This window comes from Orbicella faveolata, unplaced genomic scaffold (assembly GCF_042242905.1).
Source record: "Orbicella faveolata isolate gen_17 unplaced genomic scaffold, um_ofav_v1 contig_47, whole genome shotgun sequence".
Classification (NCBI taxonomy): Eukaryota; Metazoa; Cnidaria; class Anthozoa; order Scleractinia; family Merulinidae; genus Orbicella; species Orbicella faveolata.
The window spans coordinates 7354338-7373615 of record NW_028301577.1 but is presented as its reverse complement, the minus strand read 5'-3'; the positions used below and the strand labels follow the sequence as shown (position 1 = coordinate 7373615).

The 19278-nt window shown below is 38.3% G+C and overlaps 4 non-coding genes across 4 annotated transcripts; all 4 read right to left on the bottom strand.

The window, feature by feature from the left end:
- Positions 1-4897: 4897 nt before the first annotated feature.
- Positions 4898-4973, bottom strand: Trnaf-gaa (transfer RNA phenylalanine (anticodon GAA)). Its single transcript has one exon. It is a non-coding gene; the product is annotated as a tRNA-Phe (tRNA).
- A 1138-nt stretch (positions 4974-6111) lies between these two features.
- On the bottom strand, positions 6112-6187 carry Trnaf-gaa (transfer RNA phenylalanine (anticodon GAA)). The gene has a single exon. It is a non-coding gene; the product is annotated as a tRNA-Phe (tRNA).
- An 11532-nt stretch (positions 6188-17719) lies between these two features.
- On the bottom strand, positions 17720-17795 carry Trnaf-gaa (transfer RNA phenylalanine (anticodon GAA)). The gene has a single exon. It is a non-coding gene; the product is annotated as a tRNA-Phe (tRNA).
- Positions 17796-18933: 1138 nt separating this feature from the next.
- Trnaf-gaa (transfer RNA phenylalanine (anticodon GAA)) lies at positions 18934-19009 on the bottom strand. The gene has a single exon. It is a non-coding gene; the product is annotated as a tRNA-Phe (tRNA).
- Between the last annotated feature and the right edge of the window lie 269 nt (positions 19010-19278).

Genomic DNA, 19278 nt, shown 5'->3' with positions numbered 1-19278 from the left:
GTCAAATCAAAGTTTGTGGTGGATTATCTTCAGCATCTTGAAGTGCTGGAATTTAAAAGGAAAAAGAGAGCAGAAGAAAAGGCAAAGTTAAGTAGGGACGCAAAAGATAAATCATATGAGGATTATCCTTGGACTGAGTTGTGCGAAGATCTAACCAAGCTTAAAAAGCTACGTGTTCCAGAACTAAACAAGTACTTGAACCACCACCGGCTGAAGCAGCATTTGAAAAGCAGCAAGAGTGAGAAAGTAAAGGCAATTGTAAGACATTCACGCTTGCAGCAGAAGAGTCCTCTCAGAGCTGGCCAACCAACACTGAGAAATGCCAGGACATTGACACAAAATGACAACAGGGCAAGTGCTGACAGCAGTGAAACGGATGAAAGTCACAATGATGAGAATGACAATGATGCCGTTGACTCTGGGGGAGAAGATGACTCAAGTGACGTCATTCTTGCACTCATCAATTCAGATGAGGAAGATGCCAATGACAGGCCAAATGCCACACGCTTATGGCGAGCCATAACTAGGAGATCCGAAATTGACTTCTCTTTCTTTTGATTTGTTTTTTAAACAGCTCTCTGTAGTGTAGGGATTGTAAATATTGTCGTCATAGTGAGCACAATAACGTAAAGTAGGGGGATAATAGAGAAATATTAAAAAAGTTGAAATCTAAATATTGTTTGTTCAATTTTTTTTGGGGGGGAGGGGGTCATCCCAAAAAATGACCGCTATAAGGGGGGGCCATGTGAAAAAATTGGTAAGCTGAGGGGGGGTCATGCGATTTTTAAATGGTGCTTCCCAAATCCCACCAGCGCCCCCTCCCTCATAAAAAATGAACGGTCCCTAATTATGAGACTTCGATGTAAAAGATATGAAATTGGTACTGCAATGACAGGTTTTGGGGATGTAACTGCAAAGAATTGAAGTTGAAAACAACAACAACAAAAACAGCAAAAACGGCGCAGAAAAAATACTTTGTCTCGTACCAGAATCTTATATAAAGGTGGGCAAAACGAAAACGCGCGAAATTATGATGCTTTGGCATAAGCATCACTGCAATGTATTTTTTGCTTTCAACAATCCAATTGTGTTTTTTTCAAAGTTTCTTGCCGACACTCGGAATTATTCAGGACTCATGCGAGTTCTCCGGATTTCAACCAGGGAACTTCAGATCTTCAGTCTGACGCTCTCCCAACTGAGCTATCTCGGCACATTATCAGTTTGTTTTGAATTCACTTTAACTATAACAAGTGGCAAGACAAGAATATATCATGAATTTGCAAGGCTATGTACCTTGGCAAGAACGAAGGGAAAAATAGCAAAACTAAGCAATTACAATTACAAAGTTTAAAAAAAAATTAACAACAAAATTGTCTTTGTACTAAAGAGTTTGGGCGAAAATGGTTACTAAATACTGCGATATTTAACGTATAGACTTAGAATAAATCTTTGCGTTTTTACTCCGTTGGTTTTAAAGTTTGACGAAAATTGTAGAGACTTGCATACTTTATACCATTACGTTAAGAGTTTATAAGCAATCTTTACATATTTAAACTGGTTTTACATTTTGGAAAAAAAAATTGCCGAGACCCGGGATTATTCAGAACTCATACGAGTTCTCCGGATTTGAACCAGGGACCTTCAGATCTTCAGTCTGACGCTCTCCCAACTGAGCTATCTCGGCACTTGATGGGGTCTTTTTGAATTTACTTTAACCATAACAAGTGACAAGAATATATCATGAATTTGCAAGGCTATGTATCTTGGCAAGACCAAAGGGAAAAATAGCAAAAATTAGCAATTACAATTACAAAGTTAAAAAAAAAAAAATTAACAACTAAATTGTCTTTGTATTAAAGATTTTGGACGAAAATGGTTACCAAACACTGCGATACTTCAACTAAAAATTGAGAAAAAATCTCTGCGTTTTTACTCAGTTGGTTTTAAAGATGGACGAAAATTGCAGAGAGTCAGATCCTTTCAAACCTCATGCGAACTCTCCGGATCTGAACCAGGGACGCTCTCCCAGTGAGCTATCTTGGCTGTCAGAACGGCTTGATTACGGCAATATAGATCATACAATCCAAGAAATAATGATATCCACGCAAACTAACACTATAAAAAAAGACAGAAGCACATGGTTGTGAATGTATTATATTACAATGTAAATCAAAATATTTCAATGAGTACAATGACAAAACTGCCGGTATCCGAACAGGTATTAAAATAAAAATCGAAAAAAAGTTCTTGCCGAGACCCGGGATTATTCAGAATTCACACGAGTTCGCGGGATTTGAACCAGGGACCTTCAGATCTTCAGTCTGACGCTCTCCCAACTGAGCTATCTCGGCACATGAAAAATTCTCTTTTGAATTCACTTTAACTATAACAAGTGACAAGAACATATCATGAATTTTCAAGGCTATATACCTTGGCCAGAACGAAGGGAAAAATAGCAAAAATTGGCTATTACAATCACAAAGTTAAAAAAAATTAACCACAAAAAATTGTCCTTGGTTGTCTTTGTATTAAAGATTTTGGGCGAAAGTGGTTACCAAATACCGCGATACTTTACCTATAGATTTAGAATAAATCTTTGCGTTTTTACTCCGTTAGTTTTAAAGTTTGACGAAAACTGCAGAGACCCTTTCAAACCTCATGCAAACTCTTTGGATCTGAACCAGGGACGTCTCCCAACTGAGCTATCTCGGCTGTGAGAATGGCCTGATTATTAACAGCAATATAGATCATACTATCCAAGAAATGATAACATCCAAACTAACACTAAAAAATAGACAGAAGAACATGGTTGTGAATGTATTATAGTAAAATGTAAAGCAAAATATTTGAATAAGTACGATGAATAAACTGTCCGTATCCGAACAAGGTATTCAGTAAAATAAAATAAAAAAAATTTCTTGCCGAGACCCGGGACTAAGCAGAACGCATGCAACTTCTCCGGATTTGAACCAGGGACCTTCAGATCTTCAGTCTGACGCTCTCCCAACTGAGTTCTCTCGGCAATAGCGGACTGATGCTCAAGTCACTGTTACTATAACAACTGGCAAGAATACATCATAAATTGACAAGGAATATATGTACCTTGGCAAGGATCAAAGAAAACATTTTGAGATGGTTAAAATTTTTAATTACGGTCACAAAGTTAAAAAATTCACGAAAGTACCTTTATGTTGGGAGAGAATGGTTACAAAACTGCGATGTAATTATGCCATTAAGTAAAGGCAGGGCTGTAGCCAGAAAGACAATTATGACTGAGGCAACGTGCATGGTTAAATTCTCCTATTAGGTACATTTAGGGTGTTTATGATGACTATAAACAACAAAATGGATGAGGCAAGGGCCTCGGTTTGAACGAACTGTTACTACGGCCCATTAAGGGTTTCTAATCACTCTTAACATTTTTGAACTGATTTTACATATCGAAAAAAAACAAACAAAACAAAACAAAAAACAAAAGTTGCCGAGACCCGGGATTATTCAGAACTCATGTGAGTTCTCCGGATTTGAACCAGGGACCTTCAGATCTTCAGTCTGACGCTCTCCCAACTGAGCTATCTCGGCAACGATGAATGTCATTGGAATCACCACTGTTACTTAAGAATACGTATACCATATACCTTGGTCAAGACCAAAGACAATTTGAGATTGTAAAAATTTGCACATACTATCACAAAGTGACAAAAAATTCAGAAGTGGGGTAACTCTCCTAAGCTTGTAATTCTTTTCATTGTTAGCAGCTGTTATTGCATTGTTTTAGGGCGTAGCTAGGCGCATTGTTTCTGTTGTTTGTTCCTTTGACCTCTCAAAAGGTATCAAGCCATTCATGTGAGACCTTACGAGAGCTGCTACCCGACCCAAAAATTTTTACTAAATTACCTTTGTAAAGGAAGAGAATAGTCCCAAAACGTCGATACTTTATACCATTACGTTAAGAGTTCATAAGCAATCTTTACATATTTAAACTGGTTTTACATTTTGAAAAAAAAAAAAATTGCCGAGACCCGGGAATATTCAGAACTCATGCGAGTTCTCTGGATTTGAACCAGGGACGTTCAGATCTTCAGTCTGACGCTCTCCCAACTGAGCTATCTCGGCTGGTGAATTATCTATTGAAAAGACAAGTGATGACAACATGACAGATGGCAAATGCAAAGGCAATATAAAAAGCTAAACTCTTAAAATTGACTCCTGACAGATTTGTAGCTATACCCAAATAGAGGATGGAGAAATAAACTGGTCTGGGTTTTGGTCATTTCAGTTGTTCTTCATGATAAAGTTTTGAAGATATTACTGAATGTCTGATTAAAGCATTGCATGAACGAGAGGAAAGGTTTATTTTGGGAACCCACGGTCTTTTGTACATGTCAGGATGCAACCGTTTAGGCTAACAGTGGAAAAAAAAAAGAAAAAAAAGAGTAAGTTCGCACTTAAACCGTGCAACTAGCTTCCAGGTCTTAGCCGAAAGGGGTACACTGAAGAAGTGGGATATAAAAGTGGTGAAAGAACTGGAGTCAGATTTAATCGGTTGGGATCAAGGATTGTTCATGATCCAACTTAACTCGACAGTTGTAAAAACAAAATGAAGCTTCTAATTATGAGACTTCGATGTGAAAGATATGAAATTGGTACTGCAATGACAAGTTTTGGGGATGTAACTGCAAAGAATTGAAAAACAAAAACAACAAAAACAGCAAAAACGGCGCAAAAAAAACTGATAATTTCTCTCGTATCAGAATCTTATATAAAGGTGGGCGAAATGAAAACGCGCAAAATTATGATGTTTTGGTACAGGCATCTCTGCAATGCATTTTTTGCCTTTAACTATCCAAATTTTAAAAAAAATGATCTTGCCGAGACCCGGGATTATTCAGAACTCATGCGAGCTCTCCGGATTTGAACCAGGGACCTTCAGATCTTCAGTCTGACGCTCTCCCAACTGAGCTATCTCGGCAACGATGAATGCTTTTTAAATCACCACTGTAACTATAACAAGTGAGGAGGATGCCTCAAGAATACTTATACTATATACCTTGGTAAAGACCAAAGCAAATTTGAGATTGTAAAATCTTGCAAATACTATCACAAAGTTAAAAAAATTCAGAAGTGTAGCAAGTGTCGTAAGCTTGTAATTCTTCGCATTGTTAGCAGCTGTTATTGCTTTGGGGCGCGGCTAGGGGCATTGTTTCTGTTGTTTGTTCCTTTGTCCTCTCAAAGGGTATCAAGCAATTCATGTCAGACTTTACGAGAGCTGCTAACCGACCCAAAAAAATTCACAAAATTACTTTTGTTATGGGAGAGAATAGTACCAAAACCTCGATACTTTATATCATTACGTTAAGAGTTTATAAGCAATCTTTACATACTTGAACTGGTGCTACATTTTGAAAAAAAAAATTGCCGAGACCCGGGATTATTCAGAACTCATGCGAGTTCTTCGGATTTGCACCAGGGACCTTCAGATCTTCAGTCTGACGCTCTCCCAACTGAGCTATCTCGGCACTTGATGAGGTCTTTTTGAATTTACTTTAACCATAACAAGTGACAAGACTATATCATGAATTTGCAAGGCTATGTATCTTGGCAAGACCAAAGGGAAAAATAGCAAAAATTAGCAATTACAATCACAAAGTTAAAAAAAAAAGAAATTAACAACAAAATTGTCTTGGTATTAAAGATTTTGGACGAAAATTGTTACCAAACACTGCGATACTTCAACTAAAAATTGAGAAAAAATCTCTGCGTTTTTACTCAGTTGGTTTTAAAGATGGACGAAAATTGCAGAGAGTCAGACCCTTTCAAACCTCATGCGAACTCTCCGGATCTGAACCAGGGACGCTCTCCCAGTGAGCTATCTTGGCTGTCAGAACGGCTTGATTACAGCAATATGGGTCATACTATCCAAGAAATAATGATATCCACGCAAACTAACACTATAAGAAAAGACAGAAGCACATGGTTGTGAATGTATTATATTACAATGTAAATCAAAACATTTTAATGAGTACAATGACAAAACTGCCCGTATCCGAACAGGTATTAAAATAAAAATCGAAGAAAAGTTCTTGCCGAGACCCGGGATTATTCAGAGTTCACACGAGTTCGCCGGATTTGAACCAGGGACCTTCAGATCTTCAGTCTGACGCTCTCCCAACTGAGCTATCTCGGCAAGGATGCCTTTCGAATCACCACTGTAACTATAACAAGTGAGATGGATGCCTCAAGAATACTTATACTATATACCTTGGTAAAGATCAAAGCAAATTTGAGATTGTAAAAATTTGCAAATACTATCACAAAGTGGCAAAAAATTCAGAAGTGTAGTAACTGTCGTAAGCTTGGAATTCTTCTCATTGTTAGCAGCTGTTATTGTTTTGGGGCGCGGCTAGGGGCATTGTTTCTGTTGCTTGTTCCTTTGTCCTCTCAAAAGGTATCAAGCAATTCATGTCAGACTTTACGAGAGCTGCTACTCGGCCCAAAAAAATTCACAAAATTACTTTTGTTATGGGAGAAAATAGTACCAAAACTTCGATACTTTATATCATTACGTTAAGAGTTTATAAGCAATCTTTACATACTTGAACTGGTGCTACATTTTGAAAAAAAAAAAATTGCTGAGACCCGGGATTATTCAGAACTCGTGCGAGTTCTTCGGATTTGCACCAGGGACCTTCAGATCTTCAGTCTGACGCTCTCCCAACTGAGCTATCTCGGCACTTGATGAGGTCTTTTTGAATTTACTTTAACCATAACAAGGGACAAGAATATATCATGAATTTGCAAGGCTATGTACCTTGGCAAGACCAAAGGAAAAAATAGCAAAAATTAGCAATTACAATCACAAAGTTAAAAAAAAAAGAAATTAACAACAAAATTGTCTTGGTATTAAAGATTTTGGACGAAAATTGTTACCAAACACTGCGATACTTCAACTAAAAATTGAGAAAAAATCGCTGCGTTTTTACTCAGTTGGTTTTAAAGATGGACGAAAATTGCAGAGAGTCAGACCCTTTCAAACCTCATGCGAACTCTCCGGATCTGAACCAGGGACGCTCTCCCAGTGAGCTATCTTGGCTGTCAGAACGGCTTGATTACAGCAATATGGGTCACACTATCCAAGAAATAATGATATCCACGCAAACTAACACTATAAGAAAAGACAGAAGCACATGGTTGTGAATGTATTATATTACAATGTAAATCAAAACATTTTAATGAGTACAATGACAAAACTGCCCGTATCCGAACAGGTATTAAAATAAAAATCGAAAAAAAGTTCTTGCCGAGACCCGGGATTATTCAGAATTCACACGAGTTCGCGGGATTTGAACCAGGGACCTTCAGATCTTCAGTCTGACGCTCTCCCAACTGAGCTATCTCGGCAAGGATAAATGCCTTTCGAATCACCACTGTAACTATAACAAGTGAGAAGGATGCCTCAAGAATACTTATACTATATACCTTGGTAAAGACCAAAGCGAATTTGAGATTGTAAAAATTTGCAAATACTATCACAAAGTTAAAAAAATTCAGAAGTGTAGTAACTGTCGTAAGCTTGGAATTCTTCTCATTGTTAGCAGCTGTTATTGTTTTGGGGCGCGGCTAGGGGCATTGTTTCTGTTGCTTGTTCCTTTGTCCTCTCAAAAGGTATCAAGCAATTCATGTGAGACATCACGAGGGCTGCTACCCGACCCAAAAAAATTCACAAAATTACCTTTGTAATGGGAGAGAATAGTCTCAAAACTTCGATACTTAATACCATTACGTTAAGAGTTTATAAGCAATCTTTACATATTTGAACTGGTTTTACATCTCGAAAAAAAATTGCCGAGACCCGGGATAATTCAGAACTCATGAGAGTTCTCCGGATTTGAACCAGGGACCTTCATGATCAGATCTTCAGTCTGACGCTCTCCCAACTGAGCTATCTCGGCAGTGATGAAATATTTACAAAGTGACTCGGTAACTATGATAAGTGACAAGAACTGACATCATTAGTTTACAAGAACTATCCGCCAGCTTGGGAAGGACATAAGGCCCTCTTTACACGACCCCGGGTTGCTTTTTTTCCGCGGATTGAATCACCGCAGAGAATGCTAACACTTTACTTCAATCCTAGCCTGCAGAGCAGGCGAAATTTTTTCGAGCGAGCGCTCACATCGTAAAAAGTTTAGCCGCCATCTTGAATTTTTCATGCAGTGGAAGACTGGGGAGAGAAAGAAAGTTTTACCAAGGCGGTGAATGATAGGCAAGAGGAAGGATAGGGGAGGGGTGGAGCGAAGAAAATCTCTTCTCATTTTTCCCCTCCCCCATCCCCCACCGTCTAACATGGCGGTCTAACATGGCGGTCTAAAAAGGCGGTCGCAAGGTTGTAACGCTAACTCGCGCCAATAAGACGCCTGCACTGCAGGCTACTTCAACCCGGGTTGTCAGTCTGCAATAGCGTGTGGTTTGCTTCGAGCCTGACCCAGACCAGCCTTTCAGGCTACCGATCAAAAACTGAAAACATGGCCGGCTAGGAAGATGACAAACAAAACGACTTGAAAGTATAACTGAATTGTGGGAGGTCCTGATGTACAAACCAAAAAAAAAAAAACACACACGAAACAACATGGTTATTTGACTGAAAGTACCAACCCGGGTTAGCTTTTGGCCCACTATTTTTGAACTGGTTTATATCTTGAAAAAAAAAAAACGTTGCCGAGACTCGGGATTATTCAGAACTCATGCGAGTTCTCCAGCACAACTGTAAAGAGAATTGGAAAAATTTACTCTCTACCAAGAAATATTAAGTTTAAAATATCACTTCAGTAAAAAAAAAAAATAAATAAATAAAATAACGCACTGATTTGAAGGTTTTCTTCGAAAAAGTGTTTCATTAAATATAACTGGCAGAAAAAGCAAACGAGCAAAATCATTCTGTAAAAGATATGCCGAGACCCGGGATTATTTAGAACTCATGCGAGTTCTCCGGATTTGAACCAGGGACCTTCAGATCTTCAGTCTGACGCTCTCCCAACTGAGCTATCTCGGCACTTTATGAGTTTCTTTTGAATTCACTTTAACCATAACAAGTGACAAGAATATATTATGAATTTGCAAGGCTATGTACCTTGGGAAGAATAAAGGGAAAAATAGCAAGAATAAGCAGTTACACTCCTAAAGTTAAAAAAAAAATAACAACAAAATTGTCTTTGTATTAAAGATTTTGGACGAAAATGGTTACCAAACACTGCGATACTTTAACTAAAAATTTAGAAAAAATCTCTGCGTTTTTACTCCGTTGGTTTTAAACCTCGATGCGAACTCTCCAGATCTGAACCAGGGACGCTCTCCCAGTGAGCTATTTCGGCTGTCAGAACGGCTTGATCATGTACAGCAATATAGATCATACTATCCAAGAAATAATGATATCCACGCAAACTAACACTATAAAAAAAGACAGAAGCACATGGTTGTGAATGTATTATAGTACAATGTAAATCAAAATATTCCAATAAGTACACTGACAAAACTGCCGGTATCCGAACAGGTATTAAAATAAAAATCGAAGAAAAGTTCTTGCCGAGACCCGGGATTATTCAGAACTCATGCGAGTTCTCCGGGTTTGAACCAGGGACCTTCAGATCTTCAGTCTGACGCTCTCCCAACTGAGCTATCTCGGCAACGATGAATGCGTTTTGAATCACCACTGTAACTATAACAAGTGAGAAGGATGCCTCAAGAATACTTATACTATATACCTTGATAAGGACCAAAGCAGATTTGAGATTGTAAAAACTTGCAAATACTATCACAAAGTGGCAAAAAATTCAGAAGTGTAGCAACTGTCGTAAGCTTGTAATTCTTCTCATAGTTAGCAACTGTTGTTGTTTTGGGGCGCGGCTAGGGGCATTGTCTCTGTTGTTTGTTCCTTTGTCCTCTCAAAAGGTATCAAGCAATTCATGTGAAACCTTACAAGAGCTGCTAACCGACCCAAAAAATTTTACAAAATTACCTTTGTAATGGGAGAGAATAGTCCCAAAACTTCGATACTTTATACCATTACGTTAAGAGTTTATAAGCAATCTCTACATATTTGAACTGGTTCTACATTTTGAAAAAAAAATTGCCGAGACCCGGGATTATTCAGAACTTATGCGAGTTCTCCGGATTTGAACCAGGGACCTTCAGATCTTCAGTCTGACGCTCTCCCAACTGAGCTATCTCGGCACATGATAAATGCCTTTCGAATTCACTTTCACTATAACAAGTGACAAGAACATATCATGAATTTGCAAAGCTGGTGAATTATAGAAAAGACAACATGATGACAACATGACCGATGGCAAATGCAAAGGCAATATAAAAAGCAAAACTCTGAAAACTGACCGTTGACAGATTTGTAGCTAAACCCAAATAGAGGATGGAGAAATAAACTGGTTTGGGTTTTGGTCATATTAGTTGTTCTTCATGATAACGTCTTGAAGATATTACTGACGTTCTGATTAAAGCATTGCATGAACAAGAGGAGAGGTTTATTTTGGGAACCCACAGTGTTTGTACATGTCAGGATGCAACCGTTTAGGCTAACAGTGGAAAAAAAGAGAAAAAGAGTAAGTTCGCACTAAAACCGTGCAGCTAACTTTCAGGTCTTAGCCAAAAGGAGTACACTGAAGAAGTGGGATATAAAAGTGGTGAAAGAACTGGAGTCAGATTTAATCGGTTGGGATCAAGGATTGTTCATCCAGATTAACTCGACAGTTGTAAAAACAAAATGAAGCTTCTAAGGGACCGTTCATTTTTTATAAGGTAGGGGGGGGGCTGGTGGGATTTGGGGGGGGCATGCGAAAAAAAATGGCTTTCGAGGGGGGGCCATCCCAAAAAAATAAGGGAAAAAGGGGGGGTCATGTGAAATATTTTAGTAAAACTTTAAAATGGCATAATGTTTGAATATCAAAAAAAATTGCTATAGAATAAACATAGAAGGCAGGATACAAATTTATTACAAACTTTCCTTCTGCTTTAAAAAAACGTTTGGCGACAAAAAGCATTTGTAGCTACTGAAAAGAAGTATTTAACACTGTTATTTTCGAATGCAACTTTCACTGGCACTCATTTTCATCTTCGCTGTCGTCGAGTTCTTCGTCGCCGCTTGTGCTGCTATGGGAGTCTCTTTCACCAATGCTGCAAGAAGCAGCAATGCTTTCCGTCAGAGTGTACTCTTCAGAGTACATGAAGGTGTAAACATAATCTCTGACTTCCTGCTCAAGGTTTGTGGTGATTCTGCTTCTTGCAGCATTGGTGAAATAATTCCCTTCCAAGAGCTGTGCGATGTATGGCCCATCTCCTCTAAATAATGACGTGGCAACATCCTCAACTTTAATACACTCTTCCGGGACGGCCGTTCTAGGAGGGTACACAAGGCATTGTGAAAAATCATTTCCTAGCGGGTTTCCAACACAGATTCCATAAACTTGTTGGACGTTGTTTTCAGTACGCTTCGTCTTTCTTTCATTTGACTTTCTGCGGTTTTCTTTTTTCCTTCTCCTTTTGTTGATGTGCTGTTTGAGTATGCCCTTGAATATGCTGTTATAATTGCTCTTCTTATTTTCTAGTGCTTCCATGTCCTGCGTGACCTTCGTCAACTTAGCTTCTATACATTTGATCTGTTTTACATTAAAACTGAGGGCAAATTCTTCGCCCTGCTTTAAAGCAAGCCCATTGGACTGAAAGAATGTGGAATCGTGTTCCTTTACATCTTTCAATATGACATTCAACTTTTCCACCATTGCTCTGTGCTCTTTGATGGAGAAGTTCAGTTTTCTTCCATCACTGGGCTTCATTTGGTACCCTGGCATGGGAAACTCACTCGCCCTTTCTGAACAGCCACCCGCACTTAGAAAGATTGCTGCTTTTGCTTGTAAGATGTCAAACTGCCTGGATCGTTCAGCTGTAAACCTTTTCTTACACGACTCGTCGCTTTCGCCATTATTGCGCATTTTGGAATGAGCCTCTTTCATGATTCTCATGTAGTAATGCGCTCTTTTCCCGATTGGAAAAGTCCTTCATGGGTATGTTGTGGTTTAAATTTAGTTTTGGCTAAAATTTTCAAACCAATTGGATTTTCATTTCTCTTTGTTCTGAATTATGACAATGAACTTGAGACATTGAAAATTAAGAAATTTTAAACCATAGATAAATTTAAACCGCAACAAGTATGCTAAAATTTATAAAAAGTAATCCACTATTTGCAAGATTTGAGAACACCCATACTGTGTAGCTTTTTGTTTTACCTGCAAAGGGCAACATTTATACATGCCTATCACTAGAGTAGAGGTAAAAACCTTCCAAATAAAGACATCTGTAAATTAAATGTAACAATGTGTTTCACACAACACATCAACAGATTTCCAGTTTTTTCACAACACTTCGTACTTGGTTCAGTATCACAATGCAGGAGCAAGGAAAGACTCTGTTCCAGGCCACTGTTACTTCCGTAAGATTGAGAAGTTTATGAATGAGCACTATGAGGAGGGGGAGAACTACAGGGAGTTTCTAAAGTTGTCCTGTCAAGAAAAGGAAGGAGAAATTTGTTCTTTTTGTTGTGAATGGACTGGACCACCCATAGAAAGATACCCTAAACCAGTTCCTGACCATTCCTGCCCACCGGAATACCACTACCTCTCCTACCAGAAGACCCCAAAAGAAGGGCGTGATCCAGATGACTGGCAGCCAAGGGTCCAAGCGAAGAAAGAGCATGGAAGTGGCAGGCTGGTTTTATATGACCCAGAGTGCGTTGCTCTATTTGCAGATAAGTTTACTGTCAAATCAAAGTTTGTGGTGGATTATCTTCAGCATCTTGAAGTGCTGGAATTTAAAAGGAAAAAGAGAGCAGAAGAAAAGGCAAAGTTAAGTAGGGACGCAAAAGATAAATCATATGAGGATTATCCTTGGACTGAGTTGTGCGAAGATCTAACCAAGCTTAAAAAGCTACGTGTTCCAGAACTAAACAAGTACTTGAACCACCACCGGCTGAAGCAGCATTTGAAAAGCAGCAAGAGTGAGAAAGTAAAGGCAATTGTAAGACATTCACGCTTGCAGCAGAAGAGTCCTCTCAGAGCTGGCCAACCAACACTGAGAAATGCCAGGACATTGACACAAAATGACAACAGGGCAAGTGCTGACAGCAGTGAAACGGATGAAAGTCACAATGATGAGAATGACAATGATGCCGTTGACTCTGGGGGAGAAGATGACTCAAGTGACGTCATTCTTGCACTCATCAATTCAGATGAGGAAGATGCCAATGACAGGCCAAATGCCACACGCTTATGGCGAGCCATAACTAGGAGATCCGAAATTGACTTCTCTTTCTTTTGATTTGTTTTTTAAACAGCTCTCTGTAGTGTAGGGATTGTAAATATTGTCGTCATAGTGAGCACAATAACGTAAAGTAGGGGGATAATAGAGAAATATTAAAAAAGTTGAAATCTAAATATTGTTTGTTCAATTTTTTTTGGGGGGGAGGGGGTCATCCCAAAAAATGACCGCTATAAGGGGGGGCCATGTGAAAAAATTGGTAAGCTGAGGGGGGGTCATGCGATTTTTAAATGGTGCTTCCCAAATCCCACCAGCGCCCCCTCCCTCATAAAAAATGAACGGTCCCTAATTATGAGACTTCGATGTAAAAGATATGAAATTGGTACTGCAATGACAGGTTTTGGGGATGTAACTGCAAAGAATTGAAGTTGAAAACAACAACAACAAAAACAGCAAAAACGGCGCAGAAAAAATACTTTGTCTCGTACCAGAATCTTATATAAAGGTGGGCAAAACGAAAACGCGCGAAATTATGATGCTTTGGCATAAGCATCACTGCAATGTATTTTTTGCTTTCAACAATCCAATTGTGTTTTTTTCAAAGTTTCTTGCCGACACTCGGAATTATTCAGGACTCATGCGAGTTCTCCGGATTTCAACCAGGGAACTTCAGATCTTCAGTCTGACGCTCTCCCAACTGAGCTATCTCGGCACATTATCAGTTTGTTTTGAATTCACTTTAACTATAACAAGTGGCAAGACAAGAATATATCATGAATTTGCAAGGCTATGTACCTTGGCAAGAACGAAGGGAAAAATAGCAAAACTAAGCAATTACAATTACAAAGTTTAAAAAAAAATTAACAACAAAATTGTCTTTGTACTAAAGAGTTTGGGCGAAAATGGTTACTAAATACTGCGATATTTAACGTATAGACTTAGAATAAATCTTTGCGTTTTTACTCCGTTGGTTTTAAAGTTTGACGAAAATTGTAGAGACTTGCATACTTTATACCATTACGTTAAGAGTTTATAAGCAATCTTTACATATTTAAACTGGTTTTACATTTTGGAAAAAAAAATTGCCGAGACCCGGGATTATTCAGAACTCATACGAGTTCTCCGGATTTGAACCAGGGACCTTCAGATCTTCAGTCTGACGCTCTCCCAACTGAGCTATCTCGGCACTTGATGGGGTCTTTTTGAATTTACTTTAACCATAACAAGTGACAAGAATATATCATGAATTTGCAAGGCTATGTATCTTGGCAAGACCAAAGGGAAAAATAGCAAAAATTAGCAATTACAATTACAAAGTTAAAAAAAAAAAAATTAACAACTAAATTGTCTTTGTATTAAAGATTTTGGACGAAAATGGTTACCAAACACTGCGATACTTCAACTAAAAATTGAGAAAAAATCTCTGCGTTTTTACTCAGTTGGTTTTAAAGATGGACGAAAATTGCAGAGAGTCAGATCCTTTCAAACCTCATGCGAACTCTCCGGATCTGAACCAGGGACGCTCTCCCAGTGAGCTATCTTGGCTGTCAGAACGGCTTGATTACGGCAATATAGATCATACAATCCAAGAAATAATGATATCCACGCAAACTAACACTATAAAAAAAGACAGAAGCACATGGTTGTGAATGTATTATATTACAATGTAAATCAAAATATTTCAATGAGTACAATGACAAAACTGCCGGTATCCGAACAGGTATTAAAATAAAAATCGAAAAAAAGTTCTTGCCGAGACCCGGGATTATTCAGAATTCACACGAGTTCGCGGGATTTGAACCAGGGACCTTCAGATCTTCAGTCTGACGCTCTCCCAACTGAGCTATCTCGGCACATGAAAAATTCTCTTTTGAATTCACTTTAACTATAACAAGTGACAAGAACATATCATGAATTTTCAAGGCTATATACCTTGGCCAGAACGAAGGGAAAAATAGCAAAAATTGGCTATTACAATCACAAAGTTAAAAAAAATTAACCACAAAAAATTGTCCTTGGTTGTCTTTGTATTAAAGATTTTGGGCGAAAGTGGTTACCAAATACCGCGATACTTTACCTATAGATTTAGAATAAATCTTTGCGTTTTTACTCCGTTAGTTTTAAAGTTTGACGAAAACTGCAGAGACCCTTTCAAACCTCATGCAAACTCTTTGGATCTGAACCAGGGACGTCTCCCAACTGAGCTATCTCGGCTGTGAGAATGGCCTGATTATTAACAGCAATATAGATCATACTATCCAAGAAATGATAACATCCAAACTAACACTAAAAAATAGACAGAAGAACATGGTTGTGAATGTATTATAGTAAAATGTAAAGCAAAATATTTGAATAAGTACGATGAATAAACTGTCCGTATCCGAACAAGGTATTCAGTAAAATAAAATAAAAAAAATTTCTTGCCGAGACCCGGGACTAAGCAGAACGCATGCAACTTCTCCGGATTTGAACCAGGGACCTTCAGATCTTCAGTCTGACGCTCTCCCAACTGAGTTCTCTCGGCAATAGCGGACTGATGCTCAAGTCACTGTTACTATAACAACTGGCAAGAATACATCATAAATTGACAAGGAATATATGTACCTTGGCAAGGATCAAAGAAAACATTTTGAGATGGTTAAAATTTTTAATTACGGTCACAAAGTTAAAAAATTCACGAAAGTACCTTTATGTTGGGAGAGAATGGTTACAAAACTGCGATGTAATTATGCCATTAAGTAAAGGCAGGGCTGTAGCCAGAAAGACAATTATGACTGAGGCAACGTGCATGGTTAAATTCTCCTATTAGGTACATTTAGGGTGTTTATGATGACTATAAACAACAAAATGGATGAGGCAAGGGCCTCGGTTTGAACGAACTGTTACTACGGCCCATTAAGGGTTTCTAATCACTCTTAACATTTTTGAACTGATTTTACATATCGAAAAAAAACAAACAAAACAAAACAAAAAACAAAAGTTGCCGAGACCCGGGATTATTCAGAACTCATGTGAGTTCTCCGGATTTGAACCAGGGACCTTCAGATCTTCAGTCTGACGCTCTCCCAACTGAGCTATCTCGGCAACGATGAATGTCATTGGAATCACCACTGTTACTTAAGAATACGTATACCATATACCTTGGTCAAGACCAAAGACAATTTGAGATTGTAAAAATTTGCACATACTATCACAAAGTGACAAAAAATTCAGAAGTGGGGTAACTCTCCTAAGCTTGTAATTCTTTTCATTGTTAGCAGCTGTTATTGCATTGTTTTAGGGCGTAGCTAGGCGCATTGTTTCTGTTGTTTGTTCCTTTGACCTCTCAAAAGGTATCAAGCCATTCATGTGAGACCTTACGAGAGCTGCTACCCGACCCAAAAATTTTTACTAAATTACCTTTGTAAAGGAAGAGAATAGTCCCAAAACGTCGATACTTTATACCATTACGTTAAGAGTTCATAAGCAATCTTTACATATTTAAACTGGTTTTACATTTTGAAAAAAAAAAAAATTGCCGAGACCCGGGAATATTCAGAACTCATGCGAGTTCTCTGGATTTGAACCAGGGACGTTCAGATCTTCAGTCTGACGCTCTCCCAACTGAGCTATCTCGGCTGGTGAATTATCTATTGAAAAGACAAGTGATGACAACATGACAGATGGCAAATGCAAAGGCAATATAAAAAGCTAAACTCTTAAAATTGACTCCTGACAGATTTGTAGCTATACCCAAATAGAGGATGGAGAAATAAACTGGTCTGGGTTTTGGTCATTTCAGTTGTTCTTCATGATAAAGTTTTGAAGATATTACTGAATGTCTGATTAAAGCATTGCATGAACGAGAGGAAAGGTTTATTTTGGGAACCCACGGTCTTTTGTACATGTCAGGATGCAACCGTTTAGGCTAACAGTGGAAAAAAAAAAGAAAAAAAAGAGTAAGTTCGCACTTAAACCGTGCAACTAGCTTCCAGGTCTTAGCCGAAAGGGGTACACTGAAGAAGTGGGATATAAAAGTGGTGAAAGAACTGGAGTCAGATTTAATCGGTTGGGATCAAGGATTGTTCATGATCCAACTTAACTCGACAGTTGTAAAAACAAAATGAAGCTTCTAATTATGAGACTTCGATGTGAAAGATATGAAATTGGTACTGCAATGACAAGTTTTGGGGATGTAACTGCAAAGAATTGAAAAACAAAAACAACAAAAACAGCAAAAACGGCGCAAAAAAAACTGATAATTTCTCTCGTATCAGAATCTTATATAAAGGTGGGCGAAATGAAAACGCGCAAAATTATGATGTTTTGGTACAGGCATCTCTGCAATGCATTTTTTGCCTTTAACTATCCAAATTTTAAAAAAAATGATCTTGCCGAGACCCGGGATTATTCAGAACTCATGCGAGCTCTCCGGATTTGAACCAGGGACCTTCAGATCTTCAGTCTGACGCTCTCCCAACTGAGCTATCTCGGCAACGATGAATGCTTTTTAAATCACCACTGTAACTATAACAAGTGAGGAGGATGCCTCAAGAATACTTATACTATATACCTTGGTAAAGACCAAAGCAAATTTGAGATTGTAAAATCTTGCAAATACTATCACAAAGTTAAAAAAATTCAGAAGTGTAGCAAGTGTCGTAAGCTTGTAATTCTTCGCATTGTTAGCAGCTGTTATTGCTTTGGGGCGCGGCTAGGGGCATTGTTTCTGTTGTTTGTTCCTTTGTCCTCTCAAAGGGTATCAAGCAATTCATGTCAGACTTTACGAGAGCTGCTAACCGACCCAAAAAAATTCACAAAATTACTTTTGTTATGGGAGAGAATAGTACCAAAACCTCGATACTTTATATCATTACGTTAAGAGTTTATAAGCAATCTTTACATACTTGAACTGGTGCTACATTTTGAAAAAAAAAATTGCCGAGACCCGGGATTATTCAGAACTCATGCGAGTTCTTCGGATTTGCACCAGGGACCTTCAGATCTTCAGTCTGACGCTCTCCCAACTGAGCTATCTCGGCACTTGATGAGGTCTTTTTGAATTTACTTTAACCATAACAAGTGACAAGACTATATCATGAATTTGCAAGGCTATGTATCTTGGCAAGACCAAAGGGAAAAATAGCAAAAATTAGCAATTACAATCACAAAGTTAAAAAAAAAAGAAATTAACAACAAAATTGTCTTGGTATTAAAGATTTTGGACGAAAATTGTTACCAAACACTGCGATACTTCAACTAAAAATTGAGAAAAAATCTCTGCGTTTTTACTCAGTTGGTTTTAAAGATGGACGAAAATTGCAGAGAGTCAGACCCTTTCAAACCTCATGCGAACTCTCCGGATCTGAACCAGGGACGCTCTCCCAGTGAGCTATCTTGGCTGTCAGAACGGCTTGATTACAGCAATATGGGTCATACTATCCAAGAAATAATGATATCCACGCAAACTAACACTATAAGAAAAGACAGAAGCACATGGTTGTGAATGTATTATATTACAATGTAAATCAAAACATTTTAATGAGTACAATGACAAAACTGCCCGTATCCGAACAGGTATTAAAATAAAAATCGAAGAAAAGTTCTTGCCGAGACCCGGGATTATTCAGAGTTCACACGAGTTCGCCGGATTTGAACCAGGGACCTTCAGATCTTCAGTCTGACGCTCTCCCAACTGAGCTATCTCGGCAAGGATGCCTTTCGAATCACCACTGTAACTATAACAAGTGAGATGGATGCCTCAAGAATACTTATACTATATACCTTGGTAAAGATCAAAGCAAATTTGAGATTGTAAAAATTTGCAAATACTATCACAAAGTGGCAAAAAATTCAGAAGTGTAGTAACTGTCGTAAGCTTGGAATTCTTCTCATTGTTAGCAGCTGTTATTGTTTTGGGGCGCGGCTAGGGGCATTGTTTCTGTTGCTTGTTCCTTTGTCCTCTCAAAAGGTATCAAG